Here is a 14,862-nt window from a genome sequence, read left to right as displayed (position 1 = left end):
ACCGTAAACCTTTCTTTTTAATTTCTATTGCAGGAACTGCACACCACTTATGTCGTGGGCAAATGAGAGACAAATGAGAGTTTTGGTCTCTGCAGCTGACAAAGTCACAGCTGTCATGAGGCAGCTCTATAGCAGATAACCAATTCACACATAAATTGGGAAACTATTAACTGTGGAAGTGTCACAGAGTTAGGATTCAAGTCACACATAGCAGAATTTAACCTGCTAAATGGTCTCATTGGCTTCTGGGCAATGAAAATTAGTCTGCATAGCATCGTAAATGGCCACAGCCAACAGCAGACCCTTCTGACTGATGGGAGAAGCTGAGAGCTGACAACAGCTTGTAACCAAAAAAGCTTGGGAACCACTGACAGACAATCGAGAGCTCTGTATGTAGGCACTGAGTGTGCTGGATTAATACAGCAAGATTAAAGCATAGCTACAACTCCTAGTCTAGATAAAACTTGAAGATTAAAGATCACTTCGTAGGTGTGTAAAACATGTTACCACTCCTTTCATTAGAAGTCAATCTAAAAATGTTTCCATTAGACGCTGCTGTGATTACAAACATGCAAACTGATATTTTACTTCTCAAGAAAAAGGTGCTAGCGTACCAGGAAAAGAGGCAGGACTGTTCAAAGACCGACTCATTTTGTGGTACACACCTGCCAGAAAGCTTGGCAACATTAACACTGTGTTAATTTCGTGTCTCAAATATTTAGTGGAGAAGCTCTGATTATTTAAAAATACAGAGATGTTTTCATCTCTCAAAGATACATGATTACAGGTGTTTGTATACAACTGCAGAAATCTGGCTAAATGAAAACAATCTGAAGAAAAGAAGGAGGAAGAATAAGAAAACAAACAGAAAATGGGACACCACCTGTGTTTACTGAAGCTAAAGTATGTCAAACTGCCCTGATAATGTATTTTTCAGAAAAAAAGGAAATGCCACATCTGATGAGAACTTCATTAAAATGTTTCAATAACATAACATATAGAGCTATTAGTGAAAACAAGGAGATGAATAGACAAACTGCAGCTAGAGCTGGCTGAAAAGAAGTAATTCAGCTACTTGAAATAACAGGTTAAAGAATTTACCTGTGAAGTGCTATAAGGACTTGTTTTAGCAATGATCTCTGAGTGTTTCCGTAGACACTGGCTCAAAAAATGCTGATGAAAAGGTTAAGACGTATCGTCAGCACAACGCACAAAAACAAATGACTGAGAATTGGAGCCCTAGGCACAGAATGAAATTCACAGGAAACCCAACAGTATGAAATCAAAACCTTGACATTATATACTAGGGAGCTAGTAATGGACTTGACCTGTAATCTGGAAGCTAATTGGTTAAAAGTGACTTTGGAGAAAGATCTCCACACTATTAAATTGAACAGCTAACTGAAAGGCCCACAGAACAACCAGGCTATTTTAATACCTCATTTTTTGTCAGGTATTTGTCAATATCTATTTCAACCTCCTGAAAGGCTCTCAAGAGGGTTTTTTGGTGTTTTTCTTCTCTGTGCAGCTCCCCCTTAACGTGTCTGTAAAGTAAACTATGCTTAGATCTTTTCAGAGCATCTGACTTAACCAGACGACGTTTCTGCTAGAAACATGTACCAGCTAGAACTGATAGGGCACACATTAAGTGCACTGATCAGCAAGACAGTTCTTAATCTCAGGATCTAATTAAAAGAAGAGATTACAATAATCAGGGCAGTACAGCAGTGCGTGCTCTATGTAAATTGTTGCTCTGACGCCACTGATGGTTTTTGTGCAACAGCTAGAAGACAAGATGTTTCTTGAAGTCATTTACAGATACATAGAGAAGAGAGATGTCATTTTCTTAAAAGACTCTGTATGTTTCGACACCACTGAAGTTTGCTGGCTCCAACAAATTCCATGTTTGACTAACCAGCTGAACTCTTAAATAAGATTTATCTGGGGAGAATTTAAAACAGTAACTTTCCACCATTCTAGTGCAGAACAGGCAAAGAGCTTCAGGAACACAATCAGATACAATATTCTGGCTACTCTTTATTCCTAACGACATGCAAGAAACTCCACACATTCTCATAGCCTGTATTTCCCCCCTGCCCCAAGTCTTGTTTTCCCTAGCCACCACAGAGTTTTTCAAGTTTTGGTGTGACCATTTGAAGTCAGCTCTTTCAGAGGACAGAATGTTACCATTCACTACTTCAAAGGACCCAGATTTAACTTGTTGCCTTTTTGAAGCTGCAGTGCAAAGTATAAAGTTTATGTGCCTAATATAGCTTTCACATGGTTGAACAAGCAAACTAGATAAATGCCGCTTTCCCCAGCCTCCAGCACTTTTCATTGTAGGAATCTCACATTAGTGTTCCATATAGCATATAAGAGTAAGTTTTCTGATAGTACTTAAAACTGAGGCTCATTTAACAATATGCGCAGTAACTGCTAAAAGGTCTTGTTACATCCTGAGTTACATTTATTCTCATAATAAAAATTAATGTGCAAACTTCACTAGATAGAATGTATTGAGATATTTCACAACAGATTCACTGCCCTGCAATTTCTGGTTTTCACCAGTTCTCTGAAAAAGCACATGATCAAACTATTAGATCGCTAGTTTAACAGCTGTTTGCCCTGAAAGCGCACGCTAGAGATGTTCGTGCCATCAACATATGAGCAAATCTCCATTTGGGGCTTTTTTTTTTTAACTAGAATAAAAGCAACAAGTGAATTCATAGAGCTCTTCATATCCTCACGTAGGCAAGCTGCACGGAATGTAATCAGATTATACTGAACGGACTGATGTGTTACATCCCTGAGGCACGCATTCAAATTTAACCACTCTTTCCATGACAGTCAGTGTTCGTGCATAATTTTTATGTGATCTTAATACCTTCTTTCCACTTTTGCTCTGAGCAAATTCAAGTTAAATTTTTCCCAAATTTCTCAGTGTAGAAAAGCCATTACGTGACTGTTTCCCACTCTGTGTAATAAAAAGCGAGGCTTTGGTTTTATCATCTTTGGTCTTTAACAGCAGTACAAATGAACGACACAAAACAAACAAACAAAAACCACAAGTTGAACGCTAAATTCTTCTAAGTACTGCAAATTGCCAAAAAATATCCATAAAGTACTTTTATTTGTCACATGGCAGCAACCTTCTAGTTTAAACTAATTCCAGAAAGCTATTTTTTTCTTGTTTTACCATGGCTACCCGTAGCATTTCAGTCTTCACTTTCAGAAGCTCTGCAAGCATATCAACATAAACTTAGGAAAAATATACTTCAAAAAGACTACTCAGGCCAACCCCCCCCCAAATTAGTAACAAAAGCAAAAGAGCTCCAAGCCCTTTTTGAAAGTGGCACCAGGAGAAAGAAATATCAAGGCAAATGGCATGGATTTTGTATCTGCATACCAAAATATTCCTAGTATGGTTCAAGATTTTTTTGGTAGCACTATGGCATTAGATCCATGAAAGAGTCAAAAGGAGGAAAAAAAAGAAATAACAAAACTATCTCTGCTTCCTCACACACGTGTATGCCTATTTACAGAATAGTGCCAAGTCCTACCACATGTCTTTGAAGAGAGGAAAGGGCACATGCCTCGTGTTTTCAGACAGAAGAGGGTCAATTTCAGAGACCATTTTAACTGACGGCACAGTGAAAACCACGCGTGGAAAAGAAATCATTCCTTCATTTCCTCCAAGACAAAACCAGGACCTAACTGGGTGTGTTACGCCCCAGGAGCTGCCAATAGCAACCAAACTGAAGAATCCCTCCTCTCCGCTATCACCCCCAGGCTGTGCCTTATTGTGCGCGAGGCTTTAATTTTTGTCACTTGGAAACGACAAACCTGTCTCCTCATTTTACAGAAACAAATGACTGTAACTGCGTATCACAATCATTAAGTTTGTGACAGCCAAATTTGGCTAAGTGCTAGTTTTTACTAATTCAGCACAAAGCTTACCTGTCAACCGATTTGTTGCTCGAAGTATTCAGGTTTATTACAAAAAATGACAGCTTTCCTTCTCTCACTTTTATTCTAGATTAGCAAGCAAGTGTTACGCCTTAATGAAATCCATGCTAACTACAATAAATGAATTTTTCTGAAGTCCAATGGAAACCTTAAATCTCCCTGAAGCACGCTAGCCCCATTAACGCCTGAAGTACTGGAAGCCTGCGCTGACAAGCAACATCACAGGAAAACCTGCGTAAAGAGCAAAGGGGAGAGATCAAGGCAAAGTCACGCATCGTGTACAATCTGAAGAGGCGAAAAGGCATCGCTAATCCAGACAGCGTGGACCACAGCCAGCTAGTCAAGGTGTCACAGGCACATAAACAAGCAGCCACCTTTCAAACGGAAGCGGCTATAAAGAATCCTGAACAAGTTTAAGCAAGGCAGGAATGTGGTTGTGTCATCACCCTTTTAGCACTATGTGTACCCTTTATTTTCCTAATGACTCATTTATGCAGATAAACTTAAATGCCTAAAAGGAGTACTTCTTGGGCCCCGAAAAAAAATCCTTGTATTTATCCACAAATCACATTACCAGGTGAACAGCAACTATACAGGCTTTCTAACTTTCTTCCCTTGTATGGCCAAACCTGGACGGGCAGAACCATATCCACAGTTCAGGCTGGGGATAAGGAGAGTTTTGTGGGGGGTTTTTTTAAGCCTTTAGCATCTTTACTAACATTTCACAGAAACTTCTCAGAGTAGGTGTTTCTTAACAGGGGTATTTATCCACTTAAAAAAAACCAAGATGCTGAAAGAAAACTACAGAAACTGTCAGACCTGCAGAGCTCCAACACTACATAAATATCCGCCCCTAACATGGGACCAACTTGCCCCTAGTTATTTGGAAATAACCCACGAGTTATTTCCAAACCCACTAGTGATTTCTAGGGCTCTTGGGTCTCCATAGGACATGGCATCTTCATGCTTCCAAAACCTTCCAAAAGACTTAACTCTGTCAAGTATCCACCATAATTGCAGTTCTTCCAGAAAGTACTCTTGGTAATACCCAAATACAAAATGTCATTATCAACTACCATCTGTAGCTAGATTTATAAACTAAGATCCTCTTCAGTGTCTCTAACTGTATTTCCCCTAAAATAGCTCTCACTACAATTACTATGTTCATTTGTACTTTTGAATATAAAACATTACACACAGTCAATGTTTATAATGTTATCGCAGATGAGCTACAAAGTGTCCCTTTATTAGAAAGCATCTCTTAATGCTCTGAAAAAACTGCCTTTATGCACTCTTCTTGGGTAAAGCAAGCAAACAAATGTTGTGGTCAAATCACCTCAAAACAATATAGCAGAGATCAAAGAAAAAGTGATGTGGAACAGCCTCCGTAGACAGATGTACTAAATAGACTGGGACAATACGGCTTGGAAAAGAAAAAAAAAAACCCAAAGAGAGAAAACTGAGAACACAGAGATCTATAAAATTGCAAATGAGGTGGTGACTGGAAAAAGATTCTTTGTTTTTTTCTCACACTACAAAAACCAGGAAGCACTCAATGAGATTACCATTCATCGTGTTTAAAACAAAACAAAACAAAAAAACCAACCCCAAAACCCAGGAATTATTTTTGCACAAATTGTGGGATTCATCGCACGGTACACTGTAGAAGCTACAGGTATAAACTGTTCAAAACGCCTAGGCAAATCCATAGACGACAGGTCCAGCAGGCACTATTGAAGATGACTGTCAGCACATACCTTCTAGCTCAGGCCACCTCCAAACCCTTCACCGTTGGCAGATGCACCGAGGAATGATTGCTGCGCTGTCTATGTATGTTCTTCCACTTTCCCCCTAATGATTTACTTCTGGCCACTGTCACAGACCACATGCTGAGCCCAACACACATTTTGCCATCCTTATTATCCCATCGTTCACGTACTCTGATAAACCTGTTCATGTGAAATAATTACCTCCCTAGCACTAAATTGGAATATATTAAAAACACGCTATCTACAAATAATGCACAGTTTAAGTCACTTCCTTAACTTGATTAAATGGAATGTAAGAATTAAATGAAATGCTGAGCATTTACAATTCCTCTCTTCCCATCCGTATGCGCGAATGCCATTTTATCGGGTTTGCAGTTCATTTCCTACACCACCATTTCATTTAGGCACCTTGTACAAAGCAATACTAGACATTTGTTTTCATCCAGTGAAACCATTAGAAAAATCAATTTGATCTCCGAGGCAAGTTAAGAGTAATGGACTCCTATGTTTACTTAGCAATAAGTACACAACTATTTAATTAGATCTGCATCTTTCGAGGCAACGACAGCAGCCACAAAGAGTGAGGCGTTTCAACTTGTTACGTAAATCAATGTTTTCAGTGGGTTCTTTTCTGCTTATAACTGCTGAAATGCTAGCCCTCTCCTTCCATATCGAAATGCTATTACAGGTAGAGGCACATCACCCACCCAGTTTTGTTCCTGCAACCTTACACAACACTTTTTCAAAGAAACAAGCAATTAAGTTGCTGCCCCTTTTCAGCCACACGCCATTCCAAGATTGATGTCATCTTTCAAGCGACAGACTGTGAACGCGCTCTGCAACCGTGGCATTTAATTTAGAAGTCAGCACTTGACACGTTGAAGTAGTTGGAATTCCTGAAGTCTGGCTGTCTGCACAGTTGCATAATTTGAGCAGGGATAACCTCCTTATAACCGGGAGAGAGAGAAGAATGTCAACAGACAATCCCTTCTACGTCAAGGGACAACTCCTCCTTTGTCATGTGCCAGCAAAAGCATCACTGCTTTGTCACAATTTGACTTTCTTCTCATTTAAGCTAGTGCATTACAATGCCTAAAAGGAGTGAAGTTACACGTATCGCCAGATCTTCTCACAGAAATGTACTCAAACGTTCTCAAAGCCCATTGAAAAATAAGTTTGCCAGATGTAACAGACAATGCCAACGCGATGCCAGATGCGAAGCAACCAATACAAGCGCCAAATACCCAAGACCTTCTCCTTGTCAGTGACAAGCCACACAAACACCGTTCACCTCACAGCACAGGCATCGCACATCCCTTCATGAGAAGGACATAAAAATAAAAAGCCTCCTTCAAGCAAGTCATGGGACACAACCAAAAATAACGTTCGGACGCTTGTTCAACTTCACACACAGGGGAAGCTGTATTTGCTTTTGATCCTCTCAGCAAACAGCTGACCAGACCCTCCTAAAAGCAAACATTTGCTACAGACACCACAGAACGAAACCACCCCTTTTAAAAGTTGCCAGAGTTTATGATTAACCTCCTGTTGCAACAAACATGGCAAGGGTTCAGTTTCACTTGCTGACTACTTCTCTTACGTATTACAGAAGAAATACATGAGGACACTCCCCCCCCTCCAATCCTCACAGTCACAAGAGGAGGAATTCGCTCATCCTGGTAAACAAAACCAGCGCGAAACCTTCTGTGTGGGAAAACGAGGGCGATCCTCCCTCCTGACAAGTCAGCATCCGTGCAACATCCACCTGGGGAGACTAAAGTAGAGCTGGAAATTCCCTTCCCCTGGAAAAGGGCTGCTTGGAGTGTTCGCACCAATTAAAGTTTTGGATTAAAAACAGCTGTTTAAATAGAAGTAGTCCCTAGAGAGAGACACTTACAGCATTGTAACTGGTTTCTGGTATAAATAGTTTTACATCAATGAGGCATTTATACTGGTAGAGCTGTGTCTAAGCTAGCAGGTTAACACTTGTTCAGCTCCATCTCCTTAAATAGATGCACTTAAACCCAGGCAAGGTCTCCCAGGTGCATCACACCTTGGAACTGCATTACATGTAGACGTCAAGCTGCAGTAAGAGACCTCAATGGGAGAAGAAAAGCACATCGCACTCGAAATACCCTAAGAGACTCTTGGATGCTAGTCCCTGGCCCGCCGGCACTAAAGCCATTCCCACTCAGTGTCACCTTGCAGGGTCCGCAGAGCCGTGCCGCAGGCATGCCCTGCACACGATAAGCAACACGTCACCTCGTCTACGAAAACATGCAGCTAGAAGCCAGGGATCAACTCAGGAAGTGAACTGGGTGACCTCCACCTAAGTAAAAGCTAAGTGCACCAGACACCCCAAGGATAAGTAAAATAAAAATTAAAAAAGGGGAAAAGCTTCATGTCAGGCAGAAGCACAGAGAAAGCAGGGGCAAACATGTAAGCGGGAAACCTGAGAAATTCCCCACATGGGTATGACAAACTGAGGACCTCATGTGAGGAAAATTATGAAAGCAGGAGACTTCTAGAAACATCAGAATAGATCCTGGGCTGGACAAATTATGTATATGACCAGAAAAGAGAAACTGAATGTATTTTAGACCCACGGTTTCCAACTAGGGATCTGCAGATACCTAGGAAGTACAGAGACTACTTCTTTTTACTCTGACAGACTGCTCAGGAAAGAAAACCCAAAAGTCGAAGCAAAAAAAACAAGGTAGGCTTAACCTGACCATATCGCACTGCCGTGTCAGCAGGGCACATGAAGAAAAAGGGTTGAAAGTCTCAGTCATGAAAGATGTAACAGGCAGCCATGAAGAGATAAGAAATGGGTAAGAACGGGTGACCTCTCTGGCACGTGTAGCAAGGAAGTACTACAGTCTGGGGGCAGGCACCGAAACAGCTGCCACTGGGTGTCTGCGGGAACATGCAAGACATGAAAGGACAAACAGTGGAAACCTTCTCCCTGGAAGCGTGTAGGAGAAATGCCTGCCTGCCTCCCCAAGGCTACCGGTGAAATGCTGCCTGCTCCTTTCCCGATGCGTGCAAACACGCGCAACGCGGGATGCACCAGCTTTTGGTAGGCGGCCAGCGGGATAACCCTGGTGTGTGTGTGTGTGTGTGTGTGTGTGTGTGTATATATATATACATATATATGCAGGAGGAGACAGACCCTCCCTCTTCAGTGGGCAGAACAAGCTCCACAGGCGCAAACAGGAGACGGGCTGGAGGAGTCATCCCTTAGGCTTTGGTGGAAGATATCTGCATGTCTATTTGGGTGGAAAAAAACTTAGCAGCTTTTTGTAGGCAGGAAGGAGCCTCCTGGGGTGTGTGTATCTAACAGGCTGTGGTGGTCAAGCATGGAGGCATTCCCCTCCCTTCTTTCCACCTGTGTGTGGAAAGCAGTACAGCAGATTTTGGAAGGCAGCGGTACCCTTGCCCTGTGTGTAGGAAAGGAGGCAATAGGCTCTTGGCAAGCAAGAGGCGGACTATACCCCCCCCCCCCCCCCCAGCATCTGCCAATGTTTATGTTTGTGCATAGGAAAATAACCCCGAATACATGGAAGGAGAGCAGAGAAACATGCAACAGATCTTGGCAGATGAGCACTACGATATCCTCATCATGCGTGGCCATGGGTGCAAGCAGAGGCAGCACGGCAGACCCTAGCAGATGGGCAGTAAAGAATATGCAGAAAGGGGTGTTGTAGGAGGGGAAAAAAAAAAAAGAAAACAACAACAACAAAGGGACAGCAGGCTTTGCCTAACAGCTAGTGGGAATCCCTCTTCTCCTCCCATAAGCCTGCAGTAGAAAAGGGAGGCAGCAGGTATCCCGCTGGGATGCAGGAGACAACACAACTCCCCCCCCACTCCCCGAAACTACACGTTTGCCTGTGCCCAGGCAGCCGAGGGCACCCACGGGCTTCAACAGGCAACGCAGCTCCCTCGGGATGCGCCTAAACACCGCACACAACGGGCAGCACGACCCCCCGGGGCTGCCCGGAGCGGGGGGATAAAGCCCCCCTTGCCCCGTCGGGAGGCGACACGGCCCCTCGTGGGAGGGGGACACACGTGCGCACGCGGCGGAGGAAGCGCACCGCGCAATGCCATCCCACCCCCCCCACCCCCAATCCCCGGGGTGGGGTGGGGGGGCGAGCCGCAGCCGGGCAGCCCCGGGGACACCGGTCACGCCAGACCTCTCCCCCGCCACGGGGAACACGCGTGCACAGAGCGGCGGCGTGGAGGGCTCGGGGGGGGGGCGGGGGGGGGGGGAGAGGGGGACGGACCCGCGGGGTGCAGCAGCCAAAGCCCTCCCCCGGGTGGGCGCCCGCCTGCGCGCGCAGGGGCGCCGTCCCCCGCCCCTGAGGGGAACCAACGGCCCCAACGGCCGCGGCGCCACCACCCTCCCCTCCCCTCCCCCATTCTCCCCTCACCTCCACCACCCTCCCCTCCCCCATTCTCCCCTCACCTCCACCACCCTCCCCTCCCCTCCCCTCCCCTCCCGCCGCCACAGGCCCGGCCACACTCCCCGCTTACCTGCGGTCGGTCGGGCCCGGCGTGCGCGGGAGGCCGAACCCCCTATCTGGGCCCGCGCCGGGGCCCTGCCTGGGCCATGACGGCGGACCGGGAGGCGGCGGCGGCGGCGGAGGATGAGGATGAGGAGAAGGGAGGAAGAAGCCGCCGCCGCCGCCTCCCCCTCAGGCGGCGCGCGGAGGAGGGGGGGGGGGGCCGCGCGCGAGCCCCCCCGCGAGAGGTGTGCGGGGGGGGGGGGCGGCGTGCGCGCGGCTTGAGAGGAGGGGGGGGGGAGGAGGAAGAGGAGGAGGAGGAAGAAGGGGGGGCGGGGGGTTCCCGGCGGTCCGAGCTCCCGCACGCCGCGCCGCCCGGCCGGGCACTTTGTTTGTGTCCCAGAGTGCACCGCGGCGGGGCGGCGGGGGCGGGGCGGCGGCGGAGGAAACGCATGCGCAGTGCGGAGCGGCGGGAGAGGTCGGGACGGGCACCCCGCGGCGGGGACGGGGTGTGCGGTATGTGCGCGGCCCTGCCCCGGCCCCGGGCGCTGCACGGCGGGCACCCCGCGGCGTGGGTGTCCCCGGGGACCGGGATGTTCCGGTGCGGGTGTCCCCCGGGGCCGGGACCGTGCACACCGTGCATCCCAAGCTCCCCCGGTGCATGCACCCCCGGGGCCGGGACCGTGCACACCGTGCATCCCACCCTCCCCCGGGACCGTGCACACCGTGCATCCCAAGCTCCCCCGGTGCATGCACCGCCGGGGCCAGGACCGTGCACACCGTGCCTCCCACCCTCCCCCAGGGCTGGGACCGTGCACACCGTGTATCCCACCGTCCCCCGGTGCTCCGCTGCATGCAGCCCCGGGGCCAGGACCGTGCACACCGTGCATCCCAAGCTCCCCCGGTGCATGCACCCCCGGGGCCGGGACCGTGCACACCGTGCATCCCACCCTCCCCCGGGACCGTGCACACCGTGCATCCCAAGCTCCCCCGGTGCATGCACCGCCGGGGCCAGGACCGTGCACACCGTGCCTCCCACCCTCCCCCAGGGCTGGGACCGTGCACACCGTGTATCCCACCGTCCCCCGGTGCTCCGCTGCATGCAGCCCCGGGGCCAGGACCGTGCACACCGTGCATCCCAAGCTCCCCCGGTGCATGCACCCCCGGGGCCGGGACCGTGCACACCGTGCATCCCACCCTCCCCCGGGACCGGGCACACCGTGCATCCCAACCTCCCCCGGTGCATGCACCGCCGGGGCCAGGACCGGGCACACCATGCATCCCACCCTCCCCCGGTGCTCCGGTGCATGCACCGCCGGGGCCAGGACCGGGCACACTGTGCACCCCAACCTCCCCCGGTGCATGCAGCCCCGGGACCAGGACCGTGCACACCGTGCATCCCAAGCTCCCCCGGTGCTCCAGTGCGTGCTCCCCCCAGGGCCTAAGACCATGCAAACTGCCCTCCCGTTTGCATCCATCCCGATCGAGTTGAGAGTTAATGAGTCTCTAATTAATGCCCCCCTATAATTTGGTCCAAATCTGGGCGCACTCGGGGTAAGCGCAGCTTAATTTAACGTGATGAGTTTGCTCCATGGCTTGTTTTACAATGGGGGTTTGTTTTGGGTTTTTTTTTTGCGATGAGCGCTCAGTAAATTAAAGCAGGAAACAGATTGAAAGGCCCCACTCCAAAAAATGTTAATCAGCAGTAAAAAAATTTAAAACCGGCCTCTGGAAAACGCCACGCTGCTCTGTCGGAAAAAAAAAAAAAACAAAAAACCAACCCTGAGGCCGAACTCCCCGCGCTGTAGCAAAAACCCTGGGACTATTTTAGATGATTACTTGCAAAACTGGGGAGAGAAGCAGAGCCCCAGCGATCTCCCGGGTCGGACCCTCTGCTGCTTAATTCTCTTTTCGCTTCCTCTTATGTTGGCTTTAGATTTGCGGGGAGCTGTATCGCAACCCTGCTGCACGACAGCCTTCCGTTGCGATCTGCTCCTGTGCAAAGCAGGAGCAAAAAAGCACCGATTTCAGCAGGTTGCACGTGTGTGTGCAGGGGTTGCTCCCGCTTTAATTAGGACGTGATTTGCAAGGCAAGGAAGAGTCTGCTCCTGGCTGTCCATGGTAACTCTTAAATCACAGAGGGTTAATAAAATAAAACCCCAAACCTCGGGCTGCTGAGGTTCACCTTCACCTCACCGAGGTTCACCTCACCTTCAAAAAGCTGCAAAGTGTCGAGCTGGGGGTGTTTGATGGTGAAACTGTTGTCGAGCAAGTGATTTTAGTCGACCGACAGCCGATGCCGTTTCCTGAAGACGCCGAATCTGATGTTTGGAGTCAGCCTTTTCTCGCTGACTCCGTAGACGTGGGCGTAGCAGGTTGTGGAATTGCTTCGAAACGCTGATTTGTAACAATTTCATGAATAAAGCTTCAGGTTAGCGCAGCAGAGACGCTTGGTCATTGCTGTGGGTTGTTACGCTTGCTCGTATCCTGCCTGAGACTTGCTCTGAGCAGGTCGTGGGCTTTGCACAGGCGGGAAATAAGGTCCAAACAACCTGAATTCGTGTCTGGAAGATGGTTAAGTTCAGCGTGGTCCGTGTCCTCGCCGTGCTTCAGCACAATAACAAAATCCTCCAAGTAAAGCATTTAAACCAGCAGCCTTTAAACCTGCTACGTGTGGCCTGGAAATAAGCCATAAAACTGCCCAGCGAAACACCACCTTGACTTTCTTTTTTAGGAATTCCTCACGCACAAACACCCCGAGAATAAAGCACGACCCCAGCGTCAGGCGAGCGATACGGCTGCAGGTACCCAGCTGGGTTGCCCAGGCTTCCCCTGGAGCAGAGCTGAGCACGGGATGCTCGGCTGGTGCAAATCAGCGTACGGAGGTTGGATTTACCTCCGAATCGATGGCGTTTCCCCGATGGGAAAGCAAAGCTGCCTTGCAGACGGTGATGTTCGCAAGGCGGGGAGCTCGCCCGCCCGCGGGCATCCATTTCCCCCAGAAAAATCGCTATGTCTTTGGCAATTCAACCCCATCCCTCCTAAAAAAAAAAAAAAAAAAAGCCCTTTATTTAATTTCTTCCTCTTTCTCCCTTTTCCTTATCCCTTCCCACAATGGCACACCCGTTTCCCGGCTGCCATCTCCGCTTGGCTCGTTAAGTTTCCAATTAACAGCGGGGCGGGAAGCCGGTAGGTTTGGGATGTGCGCTCTGCACATCATCACCACGGAGGAGTACATCAGCCTCCCCAGCCTGACTCTGATATGAATTTCTTCCCACTCCAGCAAAAGAGGCTGTTTTATTAATAACAATTTATTAGCCCTCGATACCTGAAGAGGTTCTCCAGCGATTCCCAGAGCCACGTTGTTTGCCGGAGTAAATCTGGGAGGGAGCCGTATTGATTTACGCCTGCTTGGGTTTCCTAAGCTACCAGGTCGTCCTTTATTACTGTTTGCTTTTTCTGCAGAGTTGGAGTTTCTCAGCGAGAGGCGTTGCAATGAATTGCCAAAATACCGATTCCTGGTATTTTCCCGGCAAGGGGATTTGTTCTTACACACGTTTTACAACGTCGCGGGCTCGATTTGTGGGCACACAGATGGAGCAACACTGATGTAAACCCTGAGTAATGCAGTGGTAAATCTGGTCCGTGCATCTATTGAGGGTGAGCCTGTGCTCACTTATAGGGACCTATAGGGACCCTGGGGGTCCCATTTGAGGGCTATAAAACACCGGTGGGAAAATGAGGAGAAAGCATTGAGGGGGATTCGTAGCCTCCACCTTCGGCTTTTAAATGGGATGCAAGCTGCCAGAGCCGGGGATGCTTAGCAGAGCGGTCCTGCATCGCTTTCAGGGCTTGCTGCCAGCGGCCGCTGCGAAGAAGGGGGTCCCATCTGCAGCACGATGGACACGGCAGGAGGCTGTGCTGTCCCCTGAATGCCCTCCTTGTCTGTCTAAACAGAAATTGTGGTTTCCCATCCACCCAGAAGACACCCAGCTACATCTCCCGTCCATCACTGGGGTCTGGCCCCTCACTTTAATCCTTCAATCTCTCCCTTCCTGGCTTGCTCACCCTATTCAAGCAACCAGAACGTGCAATTCCTGGCTGGAGGCTGTTTTACCCTCTTTTTGGAGCCTGTGGGATACGTTTTCCTTCACTTCAGCAGCTCTTGGAGCAGATCCCGTGCTGCTATGAGCCTGCTTTCCTGCTCCTGGCAGGATGCATCCATTAACACCCAAAGCAAATGACACCTTCCCTGGACAGCCTCCCTCTCCCCTCCCTGACCTCGGCACCTCCAGGCAAAACCTCTTTGCTCCCACCCTCGAGGACTCGCTGCCTACTCCTTAATTTAGCACGGGTGTGCAGGAGCCATCTCCTCTCCATCCTCCTGCCTGCTGCGGTCTCCAGGGCTTGGTTAAGTTACTTTAGCTCAATGCTGCTGACTTCTCTCTTTGGCAACCCTTGAGTTTCTCCTGGCATCAGGAGGATTTGGGGTTTATGTCCTCTCCAGACCTGGGAGTGCTTTGCCTGGTCCTCAGCGAGCGCAGTCCCGCAGGTTAAAGCATCCTGGTCGGCAGGAGAGGAGGTTGACGCAGGCAGTTTAGGAGAGGAGCCTGTTTTCTAAGATG

At 48.7% G+C, this 14,862-nt stretch overlaps 1 protein-coding gene across 11 annotated transcripts in view; it reads right to left on the bottom strand.

Moving 5' to 3' along the window:
• Positions 1–10,422, bottom strand: part of ZBTB44 (zinc finger and BTB domain containing 44) — an 81,529-nt gene extending 71,107 nt beyond the window's left edge. For all 11 annotated transcript variants that reach the window (XR_012778397.1, XR_012778396.1, XR_012778399.1 and 8 more), the window contains exon 1: positions 10,269–10,422. The gene's annotated coding sequence lies outside the window, so the exon portion shown is untranslated. The remainder of the gene's footprint in view (positions 1–10,268) is intronic.
• Positions 10,423–14,862: the final 4,440 nt, after the last annotated feature.

Source organism: Mycteria americana, chromosome 19, assembly GCF_035582795.1.
Source record: "Mycteria americana isolate JAX WOST 10 ecotype Jacksonville Zoo and Gardens chromosome 19, USCA_MyAme_1.0, whole genome shotgun sequence".
Classification (NCBI taxonomy): Eukaryota; Metazoa; Chordata; class Aves; order Ciconiiformes; family Ciconiidae; genus Mycteria; species Mycteria americana.
Note: the sequence above shows the minus strand (reverse complement) of the source record. Positions and strands in the feature narration are given on the sequence as shown.